Here is a 17576-nt window from a genome sequence, read left to right as displayed (position 1 = left end):
TATAGCATTTAAAAAACAAACATATTAAAAATTCTAGTTATGTTACAGGTCTTCAGAGAATGGCTTTTAACTTTCAGGTAAAAAGTAAATCCAGATTAAACAACTGGATACAGAATAACTGCAACCATATCTTATACAGGTAGACCAGTAAAAAACAGTAACAAAGTTTAGATGAGGTCATTTAACCAATGATCACCATCTCATTTAGGTCCTCCATATCTTTATAATCTAATTAGAGTACAGCATAGTACAGTCAAAATGGGTGCTATGCGTTGCAGACCACTTCTTTACACATGAAATCAACTGAGGCCAGAAAGAAGCAGGACCTATCCTTTGCTGCTTAGCTGAGAAGCGGTAGGGCAGTGGCTTAGACTCTCATGTAACTGGTCTCTTCACAGTCCCCCTTGATGCCCCCTCCAATTATGTCTACACAGAGCAGCCAATATAATCTTTTTAAAATGAAAATCTGATCTTGTTATTACCTTGCTTAAAACCTTTCATGGCTTCCCATTGCTCCTAAGATAAAAATCCCAAAATGCTTAGCCTTAGAAAATGTTACAAATTCTGGACTACTACTTACTAGCCAGATCTCATACCACTTCTCTCAATCCTTATGTTCCAGGTTCTCTAACCTCCGGGTTCCTCACAAGAACAGAGCTCCTTTCTTTAAGCTTGAAACAGGAGGTTCCCTTCTTCAGGAAGGTGCTGCTTGACCAGTTCATAAAACGCAGTATTTTTTCTGTTTAATCTTTATCACAATTGTGTTTAACCGTATCACATGAGAAGCACTCAAGCTGGGCACACCAGTGGCTTATGCCACCAGCACTTTGCAAGGCCAAGGTGGGTGGGTAACTGAGCTCAGGAGTTTGAGAGCAGCCCAGGCAACAAAGCAAGACCTCGTTTCTACTTAAAAAAAAAAAAAAAAAAAAAAAATTAGCTGGGCATGGTGGTGCACACCTGTAGTCGCAGCTACTCTTGAGGCTGAGGTGGGAGGATCCGTTCTGTTAGGAGGTCGAGGCTGCAGTGAGCCATAATCATGTCACTACACTCCGGCCTGGGTGATAGAGCAAGACGCTGTCTCCAAAAAAAAAAAAAAAAGGAAGCACTTAATAATATTTCTTGATAAATGAATGAAAAAGATTAATGATTCTAAATATAGTATCTTCTATTACAGGACTCTTCCTCTTTTAAAAATTTGATTTCACTAAGTTGCTTTTCCTAAACCACACTTACTTAACATTTTGCCCAAAGACTCTTAAACAAAAAACATTTTTAAAACATACTTCCCTATTATTTTATTAGTATTAAATAATTTGTTCCAAATAATTAAGAAATAATCTTTATCATTACATACTGTAGGAAATCCCCCCGAATTTAAATAATAACCTTAATCCTAGCAGTGAAAAGAAGACAAAGTGTCCTGTCTTTACTAAACAATTATACCACAGTTTCCTTAACAATTGTTTTCCAGATTGATATTTTACTGCTACTCTTTGACAAACAGAGTCGTAACCACAGCCTTGTCTTTAGCACTGGTATTCCTAAAGCTGGCTCCTCTATTTCTACAGTTTCTCAGGGACAAAAGATACCAGGTACTTAATAAGTCAATGGGCACGGGAAGAAATAAGGGCTAGAATGAGTAGGAACCAACCTGCTGGAGTAAAACTCTCCTCGTCACAATACGAACAGATACATATCTCCAAAGCTAAACTCTGAAATCTTCATTTCAACATTTGTATAGATCTTACCTATTCCTGCTCATCTCAAATCTTCAGTGCCTGACCACCATTTATGGTCAACAGAGAGTTTATTTTCTGGCATCCTGAAATTTAATATTAAAGCTAGACAAGTGATATTAAAACATTCTCAATGTTAACTCACTTTCTCTGTAAAAGGAAAATTTCAGATTTGTTGTCTCTACTGCCACATCAAGGCATCAATGTTCAGTTTTCCTCCCTGTACTCAGATCTATTAACCTCCTCCACCAGAACATGCTTGGGTCTGTGATGAGCTCTTCCGATGACAGAAAGTGAAGAGAGCGCATCCTCTAGGGCTGCCTAGTCAACCTTCCTATCTCAGTTCACATGTCACTGGCTCTGGGAGGTCTTTTCAGATCCCACTCACCACCCAGCTCAGACAAGGTCTGATTCTGCTGCTAAACTCTCATAGCATCCTGGACTTGTCCTCTGTAGCACTTACCACAATTTTAACTATAACTAATTCATGAGGGATACATTGCTTAATTCCTCTTCATTTCCATGATTTTGCATGTGCCATAAAGCCAGAGGCTCTTTCTGCCATGTTATGCTCCATATCCCCTGCACCCTGCAGACATCTGGTGCTAACAAATAAATAGTGAATTATAAAATTAATGATTTAATGAAGCTAGTCTTTTGGGAACTGCAGAAAAATAGCAGAACAATTTAGAGGCCCGCTTAGGAAAAGGTATCAGCTTCAACAACAAATTGATGAAAAATTAACACAAATAATAAAATGTATTGGGTGCTTATACAAATCTAGACAGTGTGCAATAAGTTTTATGTGCATTACCCCATTTAATCCTCACAATAACTCTGAAAGATAGGTATTATTTTTATCCTTTTCAACACATGAAGAAATGAGGCATGGAGAAGTGAAGTAACTTTTCCAGTGTGACACAGAGGAAAGGTTTGAAATCGTGCTTCTACGACTCCTTTGCCCTCTACTTTTCCTCTTTGATTTTCATTCATGTATATACATTTTTATTACTGCAACTGGTACATTTCTATTTGTGTGTTTATTAAGCCCAGTAAAGACCATTTCATTAATGTAGAACTAAAAACAATTTAATGTTTGAACCTTATAATAAATTGTAATAATTTTACATAAATAAATTCAGCCATAAGAAAAAAAAAAGGAGTAAAACGGGGACACTGAGAATTCTATACTCAAGGTATACACTTCTGCTTTATAAATGAAGAAAAGTTGAAATTGTCTTGATACAAGGTAACACTGCTATGGGCCCAAAGCTCTGAATCTAAAAAAGTATTTAATATAAACATAAGAAAAAGAAAGCTGAGATAAAAAACTATACCAAATCCTAAAATCATTTATTAGGAACAAAACGTATTACCATCCTCAATAATACAGAAATATGATAAAAATATATCAGACTCCTTAATGGTTTCAAATCATGCAAAACATCTTCATTATGTCGCTTTCTCTTTAAGCCATCACAAAAAGATAGTCTAATCTATTTCGTCTTTTTAAAATATGCTATTACCACATGCAATACTGAGACTTAGCTCTTAAAGAAGGAAGAAATGTAAAAATTCTTACATCAACTACCTATTAAGTTTTTTTGAAAAGTTCAACTTGCAAAAAGTATTCTAATAAGCCTTACCATTTTATTTTATCCCATGAATATTTTGGGGAAAAAGGACCACCCACCATCCTATCTTCTACTTACGGATGAAATAGACCTACAGAAGTTACATGACTAATTCGACACAAGTTAGAGAGTGATAACATCATTCCTGAAATCAGAAATGAGAACTCTCAAGTGCAAGACTAAGAAATTCCAGGCCGGGCACAGTGGCTCATACCCGTAATCCCAGCATTTTGGGAGGCTGAGGCGGGCGGATCACGAGGTCAGGAGATCGAGACCATCCTGGCTAACACGGTGGAACCCCGTCTCTATTAAAAATACAAAAAAAAATAACTGGGCGTGGTGGTGGGCACCTGCAGTCCCAGCTACTCAGGAGGCTGAGGCAGGAGAATGGCGTGAACCTGGGAGGCAGAGCTTGCAGTGAGCCGAGATCGGGCCACTGCACTCCAGCCTGGGCAACAGAGCAAGACTCCATCTCAAAAAAAAAAAAAAAAAATCCATAATAGAAGGCAGCATGTGCTACAAAACTGCCATGTCACTTTGGGCATGTTACTTCAACTCTTGACAATATATTTTTAAGGAAGCTAAAACGCAGGACAGTCTGGCTTTCAAGATTCCTTCTGTACCTTTCTTTATTCCAAATGCATGTACAGAACAATTCTCAATGGCACTTAAATTTATCTTGCAACAATAACTTCAAAAACTGCTTTCATGTTCTCTTGTTTCTTTTAGGTCCATAAAGCACATTCGTGCAGTTATACAATCATTTATTTATCAAGCATTAAACTCTGTCCCATAAATATGTTCTGGTGCAGATTTAAACAAAATATTGATACTGAAAGTAGAATATGTTTCCACTCTGACTGCTAGAAATGTATCGTAAATACGTCTGTACAATTGGAAGCAGAAGTCTCAAAGATATTGTTTAAAGTCTCTCAGAACAAAGAATGAACTACAATGAAATCAAATTCAGTAGGTACCAGCATTACTGGAAAATTGATTTCAAATTGCATTATCCACCTGCTGTTTTCCTCTTTAATTTTACCTAAATACTACTGGACATTTCACATTATGTATCTATTTTTATTGTTTTTTTTTTAAATAGTCAAGGTCTCACTCTGTAGCCCAGGTTGGAGGGCCGTGGCGTGATGATGACTCACTGCAGCCTGGAACTCCCCAGCTCAAGGGATCCTCCAGCCTCAGTCTCCTGAGGAGCTGGGACTATAGGCATGCACCCCAATGCCTGCTAAATTTTTTAATTACTTTTATAGAGATAAAGTATAACAATGTTGCCCAAGTTAGTCTCAAACTCCTGGGTTCAAGCAATTCTCCTGCCTCAGCCTCCCAAAGTACCGGGATTATAGGCATGAGCCACAGCATCCAGCCTGTCCCTAACTCTTATTCCTACAGACAGATCTCTAATTGAGGTTACACCTAGCAAAACTTGTGTTCATGTTTACTCATTATAAGCCAAAATGTTCTGTTTAATTACTTTTCTGACCCATCTACTTTTATAGACAAACTTCATTTATTTTAAATGCATTGACTAATAATTTGCTCCTACTTTTCATACTTAAATTTTAGAACAATAATCCAAACCACCATTTGTTTTTGTTCCATAAGAAGTATGGTAGAGAAAATGTTTTATTAAGTTGATGCTTTAGATGAACTTAAGAGATACGAGGTCCATTCAAGAGCAGTGAAAGAAACTAAGAACATTTATGGAAATATTAGACACAGGGTGGACTCAATTCTTCATGGAGAAAATTCGTTGTATGGTTTTGTTTTAGTAATATGTTAAATTCAAAGACATTAGGCATAGCTTTACTTAAATATTAATAGCCAGTAAATTTCCATTTTTGATTATTGTACTGACCTCTGCTTTTATATATTGGTGTACATGCAGCTGAGCATTAGTAATTCTTAAGAATCACCAAAAAGTTAGTAAAAGTTACTATACATATATACATAGTAAAACCATACATAACCAAGAATTAGTAGCTATGAACTATACACAACTGAGAGTTAACAATTCATAAGAAAGAGTTTCCAAAACTTTCAGAGGACCAGTTATACAGAAGGCAATGATGCATCTGGATCTGTAACCAAGTAGAAAAAGTCAAAGAATTATTTACTCTTTGATCTAGTAATTGTACTTCAAGGAATCTGTACTACAGAAAAAAACTGGAGAACAGGCCAAGCTTTCAGCACTTGGGTATTCATGGTGACACTACTTATTCTAGCAACAAATGACAACCCACATGAATAAGTAAATGTTTAAATAAATCATAGTATGTCTACATTATGAAATATTTTATGATACTTAAAATAATGCTTTCAAAAAATAATGGCATTGAGAAATTGGAGATAATTATACAAACTACATATGGTTTAATCTCATTTCCAGTAAAACAAACACACACAATACAGATGCAGATAATCAAAGCAAAAATTAAGTATGACATAATCTCTGTGAACACAGTATACGACTATATTATGTTATATTGAGTGATTTCAGTTTTAACTTTATGTATCTCTGTATTTCAAAAGTGTTCAACGTGAGCATATACTATAATCAGAAAAAAATGTAAATATGATCTTCAGAATGTACAATTAGCTATACCAGGAAGAAAGAATGGGAGTCAAAATTCAGCCATTACCAGCACCCAAGTAGAATGGAAAAAGCACGCGCAAATGATGTATGTGGAGAAAAATTCATTCCAGAGTAACCTCTACTAAGCCAAAAGAGAGTAGCCGGCAAGGAATTAACATAGAAGGACTGCTCAAATAAAACTTATGGACTAACACAGTGTCCTCTGTCATTGATACTATGAGTCCCTCATACAGACTGTTCATTCATTTGTAATAAACTAGGTTAATTTCTCATATATAAATCTAATGCTTTCTTTCATACCCCATTACTTCTGTTGTTGTTGCTCTAGCTCAACATCCCCTAAATTCAAGGAAGAAAACACACATACACATACCACTGTTATCTCACTATCATCTATTATTTAAGAAAGGTCTCATTGAATAAATGTCTGCTCAGAGGCTCTAAGCAAATTTCATTTCTGAACACTACTCTCCGCAGCCCAGCAGGCTATTTCACCAAGATAAGATCACACATTTAATCAAACGCACCAGAAAAAGAAATACTAGCAAAAGTTTGCTTAATAACATCAAATCATAAAAAAAATGTTGACAGCATACTAATTTTTAGTGCTCCTTCTTCTTTGAGGATTTGCAATAGTAAGGAAGGTCATTGTACATAAGATTTCTGCTAATTAGGCCTTCTACCAACGTTTAAAAATTCTTCCAAATTATCTTCATATGTTACTACTTACATTGAGTTGGTACTTTCAGATGAAAATGAAAACTCAACATAACTTTCTTTTTTGCATACATGAAAAGTAAAATAATAAATTCAGGAGTATTCCAAACAATACATATAACAGCTTTAAGGCACCTCAGCTGGTAAAGTGTCAGCATTAATATTCAATCTCTGCTTTTGGTAATAATGAGCCCATATTAGATGTCTATCATTTGAAAAAATACTACTGGATACACTGAAGTATATTTTCTTTGGATGCTTTAGGCAACTATAAAGTTATCCATGCTCAATTATCTGAAATATCCTACTTGATATAGTTTTGAATACTCTGCCTCTAAACAGAAGGTTTACTTGAATAAACATATATTCTCATCAGAAGCATGATATAATGAGTACACAGCAAGTGTAAAATAATTAGATGTCTCAAACAGATGGACGGATACATATCTACAAACTCACTTTTTCTGGTTTTACTTCTATTTGCATTTATTTTATGCTGTATTTGTTCCTATGCCATAAGTTTTTGTTTCTTCAGTTTCTTCTGGCATAACTTTTTCTTCTGTGCAATTTCCACTTCTGGTTTTGGAACAATTTGTTCTTTTTCAGTAACGTGGCCAGCGAAGCTCATACATGGGTTAATTCAACCATGAGCACTATCAGATGTCACATCTTGGGGATTTTGTTCATCTGAATGTACTCAGTGCCTAGATAGTCTATATTTAAACTTTGAAGATCAGCATTATTCTCTGCATTTTTAAGCATGTACAGGAAAAAATCCAGCTCTCTTTGTGCCAACAAACCTGTGTCCAGCTCTCCCATCTGGCATTGAACATTGCCATTGTACAGTGGCTGTACCACTGTAGGACAGAGATGGCACACTGCTTCTGTAAAGGGACATCTTTCAGATATTTGGTGGCTTTTCGTATTTACAGAGCCTATATGTCTTGAGCAGTTTTATAGATAACTTGGGTGCTCTTGAAATGAACCTGAAGATTTGAACCCCTTGATTTGCATGATTTTGTTGGGTTTTGTTGGTCACGTGAGTAAGGAACCATTTTCTAAGATCACTCTGGCCTCTTACAGGAAAAGAGTAAACCCATTTTCAATGATTTTCCTGACCAATTCTTCTAACACCTGATTTGTCCCAGTTATTAAAGAATAACTATTCAGACACTATCAGCGCCTCTTTCTTTTTGTGTGAACAACATCCCTCTCTTAATTGAGCCTTTTCTTCTTCAAGCTAACTATCCATTCATCCACAGAGGAACTGCAATATTCTTACTGCCTCCACCAAGCTGATGACAGTAGATCAGTATAAGTCTGAGTACTTAATTCAGACTGTGGGGAAAGCGAATGAATCCAGTAGTCAGAGGAAAAGAAAACTGGTAGGCTGGGTAGGGGCATGGAACTGAGGCAGAAGCCTAGAGGTATCCAATTTTTTCTGACACCTGAGTAAGACTTCACTCTTTCCCAAGAATCTTTAGGTGAGAAGCACAATAACTTCCCAATAAATTAACTAGTTCAGCAGAAAGCTAGCTGGAGGTGGCTTTGCAATTAAAAGAAATAGTGAAAACATCCATTCTATTAAATATTTTAAGTTAAATTGAAGTACATATAACTTAGATACTATCATAAAATTGCACCATTTTAGAATGACTGTAAAATAATATTTAACCATCATACATAAAAATTGTTAAGAATCAAAGTGAAAACTAACTGAAATTGCCTAAACCTCAAAAGATGATTGTATATAATTTTTTTAAATGGCCTCCTGGCTCTTCCTCCAAAGCCAACTACAGTTAATAATATAATTAAAACTCCTTAGACAACATCAACCGAACATTTACAGCCAATATAAATAAAGGCTATAGATACACACATGCCTTGTGTTAACAGAAAATGATTTCTCAATAGGTTCTTTGTCCACGCCTTGAAGTCATGATCAGTATTCTGAGTCAAGGTTCAAACAACAACCATAAGCCATTGACAAATCAAGAACACCGAAAATTTGAAAAAACAAAAGGTGTTAATGAAAACCAGTTGAACCCTTCCATTCTTGCCAGAAATAAAATCTCATACAAAAAGATGACCATCAGTCAGGACCATTTCCTTTTATTCAAAAGTCTTTGGAAGAGTTTGAGAAAAAGGAAACGGGGAACGGGGGAACCAAACCAAACCAAAACAAAACGGGAGACTGTTGAAAACCCTCTTACAGGGTCAGCGTCAATGGAATGCATTTTAGTATTCAGGTTACCCACCCAAGCAGAACATCAAAAACTGGGCTTGAGTCTCTCCTCTATTCTCACAGGCTCAGGCTACTGTGGAGCCACTGGGGCTGTCCTGAATAGTAACACACTCTGCCTCTGCGGGATGCGTAAACACCAACACAAGCTGATCAAACAGGAGGGGGTGTCATTTCTACTTGGCTTGCAATTCCTTGAGTCATACTTTAAAACACCTAATTCTGGTACAATTTAGCAAGCCAGTTGTCCAGTCCAATGTGCAGTTTACTTTTTCATTCATTTTTACCACTTACTATATCATATCCTTTCCTTTTCAGTATACATGCTGGATAATTATAGTGAAAGTCACACATTTTAATAACTTCTCTTATTGGCACTGTCACTGAAATACAGATGTCAATTCTAAAATTTCGACTCATTTATGAGCCTGTCAAAAGTTTTAGTCTTTAAAGCAATTTTGGGATCTGAATTTTACAGGTTTATCTCATTTATGACATTCTTATGAGACTTAAAATCTGGGATTATATATCTTTTAAAAATATGAAAATCCTGATATTTTCGACATTTATGATGACTTGATATGGTTACAGCATTATAGAAAATTCTGACGCAGTTAAAGCTTACAGAACGATTGACATGTGAAAAGATAATAGGGCATTTAATTTAAAACATCTTAAATTGTTACTTTCATTTTATACCTAATTTAAAGTCAATCTTCGGACACAGTATTTGGTGGATGTCAAAAATATTTTTCTGTCAGGATTATAATTTTTGATGGGGAATTAGTAGCAGAGCATAACATTTTAAGATGAAGAAGAGCTCAGAATAAGTACTTAAAAGGTTAGAAAAGGACAGAGGGAAAGAACATAGTAAAGATAAATACAAGACTTGAACCTTTCTCAACTACTTAAGAAAATGCTATTGATTTTCCTAGCTCATCAAGAACTCTTCAATTAAGAAAATGATATTTGATTTAGCTACATTTTCTTAATAATGGTACTCAAGGACATTCCTAATAATACTATGACTAATAACAAAAGGTACTATGCATGAAATATTCAGTCCACCAGGTACTTTTATATTTACTTCTTATTACTCCACTCAAACAAGCAATGTAAACTTTATTATATCTATTTTACAGATACAGATGACAGAGCTAGAAACTTGCACATTTGGGGTTGTATTCAAGTGATTCTCAGTCCAAAGACCATTTCTGAGATGCTCATAATTAAAAACACTGCCCAGCTATGCCTATCTATGGAGTATAATTTAATTTCTGCAACAGTAAATCAGAATTGACCAAAGTTCTGGAAGGAAATAAGTGCTATAGTACTAATTTCATAGTGATAGGCTGGGTCAGAAATTAGCCATAGAATATACCCCCAAAATGTATATAACTTATAAATACATCTATAACTTAAAGTTTTCAAATAGTTGCCAAAGTCTCATTCAAAAGTATTACACAGTTCTCCAATTAAACTTTAGTATCTAGTAAAGCTAATCTGAATGTATAGCTTCTTTCACTAGTTAGACATATGACCACTCAAAAATAGACTGAACTACAGTATATAATTACCCCAAGGATCCTTTGCACTGAAAATGGCTTGTTGTGGTGCTTAGATAGTGATTAACAGATTAAGAGTATAGTGAGTCATCTTGATATCACTTCAGAAAAGTGATTTCCTCTCTAATAATTCCCAAGATATATAAATATTCAATTAGGGTCTTTGAAATCTAGTTTTAATTGGGCATTCACATTCACTATCAAACTTCAAACTTAGCTCAAGCTAACAAAGGTGTTTTATTAATTCTTTCTCTAAAAAATGCTAATAATCCTTCCTGAGTTTTAAAGTGTGAGAGTAAAATAAAGACGATTATCTTTTATACGAAATTTTAAAATTTACTAACATTTTAAGACATACTCTATAATGGTGTGAAATATAATTATGTATCTGAATCACATGGGGAATTCATTAATGTTTCCTAGGACTCTCATGAGACCCAATAATAATGATGATGATAGTAATAATAATAGCAGCAAACAATTATGTTATTATTATGCACCAGGAACTGTTTTAAGGACTCTGCATAGATTTACCAATTAAATCTTCATAATCATCTGTGAATTTGGTACAATTGCTAAATCCATTAAAAATATCAGGAAATTAAAGCAGAGAGAGATCAGGTATCTTGACCCAAATCCAATAGCTTATTCAACCTAGGCAAAGACACTCCAGAGTCCCTTTCTGCCCATCTCTACACCACTCTGCCTTTCTAGGTATCAAAATATCTTGATCTAGGGCCTAGATCAAGATATTTTCCCCTTGACTCCTTTGTAGCCTTCCCGAGAGCAGTCAGCAGATCAGGCTGCATATCTGCTGCTTTAAAGTTTCCATTTCACTAAATAAGGACAAAACATCTAAAAACAAGTTTTCTACACTGGATTATTTGGAAATAGAATAATGAAAATGCCAAATAATTAATAACTATATCCAACTTGCCTGTCTTTTTACAGGTGGGACATCTAATCATTTTCTCATCCTACATGGCTCTTTATGTGGCTGGATGGGTGGCATTTTAGAGTACAAGGAGGCAGATCTCAGAAAAATCTACTTGAGCCATTCTCAGACTTTCTGGCCCAGGACTCTTTTATACTCTTAAAAATTAATGACCTATATTAGAGAAATGCAAATCAAAACCACAATGAGATACCATCTCATGACAGTTAGAATGGCGATCATTAAAAAGTCAGAAAACAATAGGTGCTGGAGAAGATATGGAGAAATAGGAATGCTTTTACACTGTTGGTGGGAGTGTAAATTAGTTCAACTATTGTGGAAGATGGTGTGGCGATTCCTCAAGGATCTACAACCAGCAGTACCATTTGACCCAGCATCTCATTACTGGGTATATACCCAAAGGATTATAAATCATGCTACTATAAAGACACATGCACATGTATGTTTACTGTGGCACTGTTCACAATAGCAGACTTGGAACCAACCCAAATGCCGATCAATGATAGACTGGATAAAGAAAATGTGGCACATACACACCATGGAATACTATGCAGCCATAAAGAGGGATGAGTTCACGTCCTTTGCAGGGACACAGATGAAGCTGAAAACCATCATTCTCAGCAAATTAACACAGGAACAGAAAACCAAATACTGCATGTTCTCACTCATAAGTGGGAGTTGAACAATGAAAACACATGGACACAGGGAGGGGAACATCACACACCGGGGCCTGTTGCAGGGTGGAGGCTAGGGGAGGGATAGCATTAGGAGAAATACCTAATGTAGATGATGGGTTGATGAGTGCAGCAAACCACCATGGCACGTGTATACCTATGTAACAAACCTGCACATCTGCACATGTATCCCAGAACTTAAAAGTATAATAATAATAATAATAATAATAATAATAATAATAAATGACCTAAAGTGACTTCATGTTTTTATTTTATTTTATTTTTGTATTTATTTTTTTGAGACACAGTCGTGCTCCGTGGACCAGGTTGGAGTGCAGTGACATGATCCTGGCTCACTACAACCTCTACCTCCTGGGTTCCAGCGATTCTCCTGCTTCAAGCCTCCTGAATAGCTGGGACTACAGGCATGCACCACCATGCCCGGCTAATTTTTGTATTTTTAGTAGAGACACGGTTTCACCATGTTGGCCAGGTTGGTCTCGAACTCCTTACCTCAAGTGATCTGCCCACCTCAGCCTCCCAAAGTGCTAGGATTAGAGGTGTGAGCCACTGCACTCAGCCTCTAAAGTGACTTTTGATTACGATATCTGTAATTGTCACCATTCAAGTATTGATAAACTGGGAAAATTCTAAAACTTGAGAATACATAAGAACATATGACATATGCCATCAGAGCAATGATGTCATCACATATCATATACCTTCTGGAAAACTCCACTGAACACGTGTTAAAGAATATGAGTGAAAGGCAAATAATGTCTTAGCATTATTATAAAAATGTTTTCTTTTCACATTTCCTCTGTAAGGGTGTCAGAGATCCCCAGGGTTGCCCAGAGGACACTTTGAAAACACTAATAAAAGAGCATTGTTTGCTTTACAAAGTAATTGACATGGAAGTTTGAAACATTCAGTTGGATGATTTATTTTTCCATCCCAAAAACAGTTTTCAAAATAAGTAGGATTACCACCCACAATATTCCATTTAAATTCTTGAATAATATGGACCAAATTTTGACTTCTTTTAACACCTATTTGTAATCACTTTTATGAAGACATTCATTAAAATTGAAACTAAGTTCCTGTTTTAAGTGTCAATAAGACATAAGGAAGACATGATTTATCAAGGTCTATAGAACCTATGATGAGCAAATATAGAAACTCTCCCCTTTTATCCACCCCTCAAAATAAATAAAGAAGTTCAGTTAATTTCAAGTACGACAGCTACTTTTCTCTTTTATATTTTGTGCTTATGAATCCATAAGTACATATCACAATTCTAAGAAAAAAGTTACACCTGGTTTCTTATGCAGCAGTAGAGTTAATTTCATTGGACCATGCTGACACTCAGATCAGAGTAATGATATTAAAGATTTGGGGAAAAACTTGCACACCTTAGATGCATAAATGCTATTTACAAGCATGCTCACGCTACATTCTCACAATGTATTACACAATGAATGAAAAATCTGGATTTTTCTCTCATTGATCAACAACTCTCTAGCCCTCTCCCTACCCTACCCGACAAAACACAAAAAGATAACCAAGGAAAAATGTCAGGAGGACCTTACTTATACTTGCAAGTTTTACTTTTTATTTAATTATAAAATTGGTTATTCTATAAAGAAATGCATTTGCATGAAATAGGAAGACATAAATATAATAATAATCTAAGTGTAAATATGTCCTGTGGGCAAACAAATAAGAAATTACAATACAGCCATATTCTTGAGGGTTCCCCCCAAAGTGAGCAAATGCATATTTTGAATATAATGCAAATCCAGGAAAGAGAAGGCAAAATAGCCATTTGCAAAACTTAAGGACAGATCATCCTTTTTAAATTCCAACTGCTCTAGCCATTCACACCATGCTAAATTAAGGCTGCACAGCATTTCTTAAAATCACTGTTTGATCCTAAATATGAAAATCGCAATCAGTTTTCCTTGCTGATTTCTGGGCCAAAACTCCCCACTTCTAACAGTAACTGTCACTTCTACTTGGCAGTCCTTTTCAAAGAGAGTTTCAACCAACACTTAAAGTGGTCCAAATCAAATCTGAGAAACAATTCAGTTTTGCATCATATTATTTGACTAACTTCAATCCTCATGACTTTATAGTCTTTTTAATCTACTATTTATGATTTCCTTGGCTATAGCTCACAAAGGAATCAATGGTAAATCAAATCCATAAAAAAATCTGCCTTTCCTAATTAGCAGAAACAATGCCAGCCACAGTAGCTGCAGCCAGTAAGCAGCATACTTGCTATTATTCCCTGTGGAAAAGAGTATTTAAATCTGCAAAATGTTAAGAAGATCATGATTAAGAAAATCATTTCTGAAAGACTTTCCATTCATATTTTTGAGGAGCACTCTCAGTCTGAAGGATAATCACACCAAGCAACCTAAAATGAGACATCAAAAGCATTTACCCATCAGGCAAATCACACGCTGGCTTATCACTCTTCAGGCCGGGGATGCCTGATGCAGCCTAACATCTCTATCTAAAAAAAAATTAATAGTTCATATAAAACTTTGTGTTAATCATTCCTCCTACCCTGATTTTGTAGAAATAGTCTAGTCAACCATATACACAAATAGACCAGGTTACTGAATACTTAGTGATAAGGAAGAGCTATGGAATGGCATTCAAATACTCTGACACATTCACCTTCAGCTAAAGACAGCACAATACACTGACACACACAGTTCTAATGACATCAGGACCTGTGGAATGTATGACTGCTAGGGAACACATGCTGCTAGGAAACAAAGAACAGATCTGATCAAATCTTGTAATGTAAGGACTGGGAATCATTGTGACTAGATCTTCGAAAATGGGAGGACAAGTATTCTTTAATCCTCAGAAATATTTGCAAGTATAAAGACTTTAATACGTATAATCTAGAAATGAAACAAATACATGAAGCTAGATTCTCATGAATTAAATCAAAATTTTCTAAGTTTTCTATTAGGGTGATGGCCATTAGCAATATCTCTCATAAAAATATAACTTAAAGTCAGCCATCAGTGATTCGGTGTCTTTTGCAATCTATGCTTTTTCAAGAGGTCAAGGTCTTTAAAAAATAATGAAGATATCCAGAAATTATTGTACCTAAAAACAAAGTACCCTGTTCCATTAACAGCCCTATACTTTTTAAAACAAAATAGAACACAAGTATTTGCAACAAACACCAAAGCAGTCAGAGCTAATCTAGACCTAAGGAATTTAATACATTTTAATTATTGAAAGTAAAAAGCAATTTCACTTGCAAAAGTAACACTTTATAAACTGTGTTTATCTTTGTACAGTCTTTACCCTTGCTTTGGTTACAAAAAAAAAAAAGATTGGGTGAAACAAAGCTGAGAGATAATTCAACACACAAATATCCTCTTAACTCCTATACAAATTATCTGGTATCCTATTTTGGTGATTATAAAAGAGCTGAGAATTCTATCCTATTTGTAATCCACATACAGATAAATCGGGCGCCAGAAGTCCAGACCATTTAGAATCATTACAGATGGAAAAATATATAAAAGAAATCTTACCAAACTCTGTTTATTCTCATAGAGAAATATAGGAGAGTCTCCAAATGAAAAAATGCTAAAGAAGTGTTTCTTTGCAGATTCTACGATGACATTCTTTAACTAGTGATGAAAGCCCATATGACACTAAAATTAGCAGACTGCCTATTTACTTCAGAGCAAAACACAGAAGGCAATTTTTCCTTCCTGCCAGAGTCTATGCGTCTCCTCATTTCCCCAGCAGCTGGCTGGAAGGATGTAAAATCAGAGGTGCAAGAAGCCTTATACTTCCTAATGAGTAATACAGCCAGGAAAGTAAACACAACAGACGACAGCAGGTTAGACTCTAAAGGAGACTGTGGCAGGAGTGCTTACACCGTTGTTTACAATGTGCTCTAACTACCGCAGGCAGGGAGCACACGCAGACACAGGGAGGAGACACCCTGGAGGTGGCTCCAAGGCTCGAGTTCGCCCAACTGCTATGACATCTCTGGCCATAAACAAAAGCAGCGCATGTTTCTATCAGAGGTAGGAAAGTGGCCAGAGAATTCCAGGGACCAGGAGTTAAGCTGGCTGGACTCGATTACTTCAATCTGCTGGAGAGATGACTACCCTAGGAGGTTCTCATCAGGGCCAATCTGGGGTGCATCGAGCGCTGCACCAGTGACTCTCACGCACCGCACGCATCTCGCCGAGCTGCGCCTCTCCAGGGGAAGGGGACATGGCAAGGCTTCCTCGCCACCCTGCGGGGGCCCCCGAGGCCTCCTCAAACCAGATTTTCCGGTTAAGCGGATCCCAGGCGATTTCAATAAGCAAGCTCAGCTCCAGCAGCATCAGCTCCGGCATCCCCGCAAATCCCTCTCTGCCGTCCCTGGGGCGCAAAAATGCGCACACACTCAAACGCTGACTCCGCCGCCAAGTAACGCTGGTAGAGGAGGTCGCCCCCACCCGTACACACCACACACACACACACCCACCCACCTATAGCGCTGGGAGCCTGGCACCCTAAGCTTCTGAGCTCCGACGTGGGACCGGAGGCTGGGTCGCGGCGGCTCAGACGCTGCGCTGCAGCCTGGAGCCTTCCCTTCTCCCGAGAGAAGCGCCGAGGTGCCTTCTCTCCTACCTGTAACCCGCCAACCGCGACCACCAGTGCTCTGCCCACCCCGCCCCGGCGCCGCGGCCGCCCGGATTCGTGCAACACCGCCGCCCCCCGCCCAGTGCCCACTACCAGCACAGCGCAGCCCGGGCCACCCACGAAAGTGGCAGCTTTCTCCAGCCAAAACCGCCTAACAAAGCCTGGGCACGCAGGTCTAAACCAAACTGCCGTGAAGGAGACACAACAGGCAGGGCGCGGGGAGGCAGCGCGACTCCAAGACTCAGGGGCGCGACCTGGGCAAAAGGGGCCACCACGGATGCTCCAGGCAAGCGTTGAGGGAGAATCGCGCCGGGCTCGGCACCTTGCATTTTCCATCTTCCCAGAGCCCAGCTTCTCACCCAGACCCTGTCCGTCCTCCAGCCCGCTCCCGCCTCCAGCCGCACCAGTTCCAGCCTGACGGAGAAAAGGCGCCCTCTTGTCCGCTTTCTGCCCCCACCAGGGGATGGCACTGGGGTGAGAGGAGAGGGAGAATTAACGGGGTGGGAACTGTTCCTATTCCCCAGCGTGTGCAGCTGCGAATGCGCCCAGTCTCTTATCCCCCTCACTCCCCTCGGCCGGTCTAATCGCCCAATGGCTGGAAAAAACTCGAACCCGCGCCAGACCCGAGCGCCCACCAGCCAGGAGGTTCCCTTCCCGCCCCGCACCACGACCGGATGACTGTGTGTGCGTGAGGGCGAGTGTGTGAGTGGAAGGGCGAGTGTGCATGCACCCCGCACCCCCTCTGTTGCCCGCCCGGTGGATGCC

The 17576-nt window shown here is 37.9% G+C and overlaps 1 protein-coding gene across 46 annotated transcripts in view; it reads right to left on the bottom strand.

Moving 5' to 3' along the window:
* Positions 1-17576, bottom strand: part of ADGRL3 (adhesion G protein-coupled receptor L3) — an 866327-nt gene that overhangs the window by 847257 nt on the left and 1494 nt on the right. Inside the window, exon 1 of one of the 46 annotated variants that reach the window (XM_058434525.1) lies at positions 16658-17442. The exons of 44 other annotated variants lie outside the window; for them this stretch is intronic. The gene's annotated coding sequence lies outside the window, so the exon portion shown is untranslated. Of the gene's footprint in view, positions 1-16657; positions 17443-17576 lie in introns of those variants that run through there. One more of the 46 variants, XM_058434554.1, reaches the window with a different exon arrangement.

The sequence above is a fragment of the Hylobates moloch genome, unplaced genomic scaffold, assembly GCF_009828535.3.
Source record: "Hylobates moloch isolate HMO894 unplaced genomic scaffold, HMol_V3 SCAFFOLD_2, whole genome shotgun sequence".
NCBI lineage: Eukaryota > Metazoa > Chordata > Mammalia > Primates > Hylobatidae > Hylobates > Hylobates moloch.
Note: the sequence above shows the minus strand (reverse complement) of the source record. Positions and strands in the feature narration are given on the sequence as shown.